Below are 6,044 nucleotides of genomic sequence, written 5' to 3' on the forward strand. Positions count from 1 at the left end.
GTCTCTTCATCACCGACTGTCTCATCATGTCCTCCCATCACCGACTGTCTCATCATGTCCTCCCATCACCGACTGTCTCATCATGTCCTCCCATCACCAACTGTCTCATCATGTTCCCCCATCACCAACTGTCTCATTATGTCCCTCCATCACCAACTGTCTAATCATGTCTCTCTATCACTGACTGTCTCAGCATGTCTCTCCATCACTGACTCTCTCATCAGGTCCCCCCATCACTGACTGTGTCATCATGTCCCCCCATCACTGACTGTCTCATCATGTCCCCCCATCACTGACTGTCTCATCATGTCCCCCCATCACTGACTGTCTCAACATGTCCCCCCATCACTGACTGTCTCATCCTGTCCCACCATCACTGATTCTCTCATCATGTCTCTCCATCATCGACTGTCTCATCATGTGTCTCTCTAGAACCAACTGTCTTATCATGTGTCTCTCTAGAACCAACTGTCTCATCATGTCTCTCCACTACTGACTCTCTCATCATGTCTCTCCACTACTGACTCTCTCATCATGTCTCTCTATCACTGACTCTCTCATCATGTCTCTCCACTACTGACTCTCTCATCATGTCTCTCCACCACTGACTCTCTCATCATGTCTCTCCATCACTGACTCTCTCATCATGTCTCTCCATCACTGACTCCCTCATCATGTCTCTCTATCACTGACTCTCTCATCATGTCTCTTTTATCACTGACTCTCTCATCATGTCTCTTCATCGCCGACTCCCTCATCATGTCTCTCTATCACTGCCTACTGTCTCATCATGTCTCACTATCACCAACTGTCTCATCATGTCTCACTATCACCAACTGTCTCATCATGTGTCTCCATGACTGGCAGTCAGTCATGGAGACACCTAATGAGACAATTGGCGATGGAGAGACATGATGAGACAGTCAGTCATGGAGACACATGATGAGACAGTTGGTGATAGTGAGACATGATGAGACAGTCAGTCATGGAGACCCATGATGAGACAGTTGGTGATGGAGAGACATGATGAGACAGTCAGTCATGAAGACACATGATGAAACAGTTGGTGATGGAGAGACATGATGAGACAGTCCGTCATGGAGAAACATGATGAGACAATTGGTGATGGAGAGACATGATGAGACAGTCAGTCATGAAGACACCTCATGAGACAATTGGTGATGGAGAGACATGATGAGACAGTCAGTCATGAAGACACCTCATGAGACAATTGGTGACAGTGAGACATGATGAGACAGTCAGTCATGGAAACACATGAAGAGACAATTGGTGATAGAGAGACATGATGAGACAGTTAGTCATGGAAACACATGATGAGACAGTTGGTGATGGAGAGACATGATGAGACAGTCAGTCATGAAGACACATGATGAGACAGTTGGTGATGGAGAGACATGATGAGACAGTCAGTCATGAAGACACCTCATGAGACAATTGGTGATGGAGAGACATGATGAGACAGTCAGTCATGGAGACACATGATGAGACAGTTGGTGATAGTGAGACATGATGAGACAGTTGGTGATAGTGAGACATGATGAGACAGTCAGTCATGAAGACACCTCATGAGACAGTTGGTGATAGTGAAACATGATGAGACAGTCAGTCATGGAGACACATGATGAGACAGTTGGTGATGGAGAGACATGATGAGACAGTCAGTCATGGAGACACATGATGAGACAATTGGTGATGGAGAGACATGGTGAGACAGTCAGTCATGAAGACACCTCATGAGACAATTGGTGACAGTGAGACATGATGAGACAGTCAGTCATGGAAACACATGAAGAGACAATTGGTGATAGAGAGACATGATGAGACAGTTAGTCATGGAAACACATGATGAGACAGTTGGTGATGGAGAGACATGATGAGACAGTCAGTCATGAAGACACATGATGAGACAGTTGGTGATGGAGAGACATGATGAGACAGTCAGTCATGAAGACACCTCATGAGACAATTGGTGATGGAGAGACATGATGAGACAGTCAGTCATGAATACACCTCATGAGACAATTGGTGACAGTGAGACATGATGAGACAGTCAGTCATGGAGACACATGATGAGACAGTTGGTGATGGAGAGACATGATGAGACAGTCAGTCATGAAGACACCTCATGAGACAATTGGTGACAGTGAGACATGATGAGACAGTCAGTCATGGAGACACATGATGAGACAGTTGGTGATGGAGAGACATGATGAGACAGTCAGTCATGAAGACACCTCATGAGACAATTGGTGATGGAGAGACATGATGAGACAGTCAATCATGAAGACACCTCATGAGACAATTGGTGACAGTGAGACATGATGAGACAGTCAGTCATGGAGACACATGATGAGACAGTTGGTGATGGAGAGACATGTTGATACAGTCAGTCATGGAGAAACATGATGAGACAGTTGGTGATAGTGAGAGATGATGAGACAGTCAGTCATGGAGACACATGATGAGACAGTTGGTGATGGAGAGACATGATGAGACAGTCAGTCATGGAGACACATGATGAGACAGTCCGTCATGAAGACACATGATGAGACAATTGGTGATGGAGAGACATGATGAGACAGTTAGTCATGGAAACACATGAAGAGACAATTGGTGATAGAGAGACATGATGAGACAGTCCGTCATGAAGACACATGATGAGACAGTTGGTGATGGAGAGACATGATGAGACAGTCAGTCATGAAGACATCTCATGAGACAATTGGTGACGGAGAGACATGATGAGACAGTCAGTCATGGAGACACATGATGAGACAGTCCGTCATGAAGACACATGATGAGACAATTGGTGATGGAGAGACATGATGATACAGTTAGTCATGGAGAAACATGATGAGACAGTCAGTCATGAAGACACATGATGAGACAGTTGGTGATGGAGAGACATGATGAGACAGTCCGTCATGAAGACACATGATGAGACAATTGGTGATGGAGAGACATGATGAGACAGTCAGTTATGGAGACACATGATGAGACAGTTGGTGATAGTGAGACATGATGAGACAGTCAGTCATGGAGACCTATGATGAGACAATTGGTGATGGAGAGACATGATGAGACAGTCAGTCATGAAGACATCTCATGAGACAATTGGTGATGGAGAGACATGTTGAGACAGTTAGTCATGGAAACACATGATGAGACAGTTGGTGATAGTGAGACACTCAGTCATGGAGACACCTCATGAGACAGTTGGTGATAGTGAGACATGATGAGACAGTCAGTCATGGAGACACATGATGAGACAATTGGTGATGGAGAGACATGATGAGACAGTCAGTTATGGAGACACATGATGAGACAGTTGGTGATAGTGAGACATGATGAGACAGTCAGTCATGGAGACCTATGATGAGACAATTGGTGATGGAGAGACATGATGAGACAGTCAGTCATGAAGACATCTCATGAGACAATTGGTGATGGAGAGACATGTTGAGACAGTTAGTCATGGAAACACATGATGAGACAGTTGGTGATAGTGAGACACTCAGTCATGGAGACACCTCATGAGACAGTTGGTGATAGTGAGACATGATGAGACAGTCAGTCATGGAGACACATGATGAGACAATTGGTGATGGAGAGACATGATGGGACAGTCAGTCATGGAGAAACATGATGAGACAATTGGTGATGGAGAGACATGATGGGACAGTCAGTCATGGAGAAACATGATGAGACAATTGGTGATGGAGAGACATGATGAGACAGTTAGTCATGGAAACACATGATGAGACAGTTGGTGATGGAGAGACATGATGAGACAGTTAGTCTTGGAAACACATGATGAAACAGTTGGAGATAGTGAGACATAATGAGACAGTCAGTCAGGAAGACATCTCATTAGACAATTGGTGACAGTGAGACATGATGAGACAGTTAGTCATGGACACACATGATGAGACAGTTGGTGATAGTGATACATTATGAGACAGTTTCATCATGTCTTTCCATTACCAACTGTCTCATGATGTGTTTCCATGACTGACTGTCTTACTATGTCTCTCCATCTCTGACTTTTTCATAGTCTTTTATCCTTGATTGTCTCATATGTCACCATCATTGTCTGTCTCATCACGTCTTCCCACCACTCTTGGCTGTCTCTTCTTATCTCTCCAGCCCTGACTGTCTGATAATCTCTCTGCCTCTCTGTCATTGTCTGTTTCTCCACCTCGGCTTGTCTCTCTTTCACTGCTACCTGTGGGAATCATTTGGCAGGGTCTGGTGTGTACTGTGATGGGGATGTAGGGATTTTGGGGGTCAGATGGGACACCCCTGAGGATCCCCTAATTATTCCGTTATGTAAACATTGGCAACTGGTTACTTGTGGATTTCGGATCCGATTGATTCAATGGGGAGGATCTGCGCTTTCCCACCTGGTTACTGTGAGCCTCCTGACACCCGTCCAAGACATCGCTCAAAGCTCAGGTGTCAGTCTCTTAAAGGCACAGGCACCTCTTAGAGAAGAGCGGGGCACAAACTTGTCCCTTAAAAAGGACGGACTGATTCTGGCAGGTGGGAGGAGCTTGGCGGAAACCTCAGTCTATTGAAGCTTCTAATGTCAATGACTTACTACCTGCTGTATCCGCTGCGGCCAGTGGAGGGCAGCATCACTCTCTTAGAGCCCAGGGCATGACCAGAGGTAAAAGCTGCCCTGTGATAGGGAGGTTAATGGGACCTGTAGGCACAGCATATAAGTAAATGTGGCTCAGTGAGTACAGTATGGCACGATTAGGGCACTATGCGACTCCAGGCAGGCATCGTATGTTGGCAGTAGATGGCGCTCTTTGGGTTCTCTTGTTTTTAGCCATAGAATGCTCTACTAGAAATAAATCCTGTTGAACTTAAGAATCCCCCGGACATTTTCGCAATAAGATAAAATAGAAAATGTAGAAGCGCATGCAGGATGATGATCCTCCGAGAGACGTGGAGAGACGTGTGGAGAGACGTGGAGAGACGTGTGGAGAGACGTGTGGAGAGACATGTGGAGAGACGTGGAGAGACGTCGAGAGACGTGGAGAGACGTGTGGAGAGACGTGGAGAGACGTGTGGAGAGACGTGGAGAGACGTGTGGAGAGACGTGTGGAGAGACGTGGAGAGACGTGTGGAGAGACGTGTGGAGAGACGTGGAGAGACGTGTGGAGAGACATGTGGAGAGATGTGGAGAGATGTGGAGAGACATGTGGAGAGATGTGGAGAGACATGTGGAGAGATGTGGAGAGACGTGGAGAGACATGTAGAGAGACGTGGAGAGACATGTGGAGAGACATGGAGAGACATGTGGAGCGGCTTCCGCATGTAGCCTCTCGGTTTTTATAGGTTTCTTGTTCATTCTTTGCATCAGTTATATACAATTATTTATAAATCAGGGCACACATACGTTTTGGAGGATTTGGTCAAGACAGGCTTTTCGGGGGCCTGCATATACTTTGGAGGGGCCACATACTTTTTACGGAAGATGCACATTCTTTTTAAGTGACTCACATGGGTTTTTGACAGAGGGAACATACTTTCTGGGGGTTACATGTACTTTTTAAGCAGGCACACACTTTTTGGGGGAGATAGTCACTCTGTCAAAAAAAAAAATCCCGCTCCTAGAAGAAGTTGTTGTTTTGCTATAAATCCCGTCCTGCGGTTCCATCTCAGACAGATCTGTAAATGATGGGAGTTGTGGTGATTAGATGGACGGTCTTGTCACTGGAGGTCCTAAAAGTGGTTCCCCCCTTGGCCTATAAGAGGCTCTCGGAGGCCCCTTGTGTGCAGTGACCTCTTCTTCCGCTTGTGTAGAGCTTGTTGACCACTAGACGTCTCTACGACACAGAGAAGAGATTTCACCCCGTTACCAGAGTCTGAGAGGGGCGCATTATTGGGATGTGAGAAGCTGGATGGTCGTATCCATGAATTGTCCCCCACCGGCCGTTCTATCCAGACTGTTAGGGGGTGTTGGGACCAGTGGATGGGGGCACACAAGGTGACCGGGCTCAGGACGCCCCCTA

The sequence above is a fragment of the Eleutherodactylus coqui genome, chromosome 3, assembly GCF_035609145.1.
Source record: "Eleutherodactylus coqui strain aEleCoq1 chromosome 3, aEleCoq1.hap1, whole genome shotgun sequence".
NCBI classification, from domain to species: domain Eukaryota; kingdom Metazoa; phylum Chordata; class Amphibia; order Anura; family Eleutherodactylidae; genus Eleutherodactylus; species Eleutherodactylus coqui.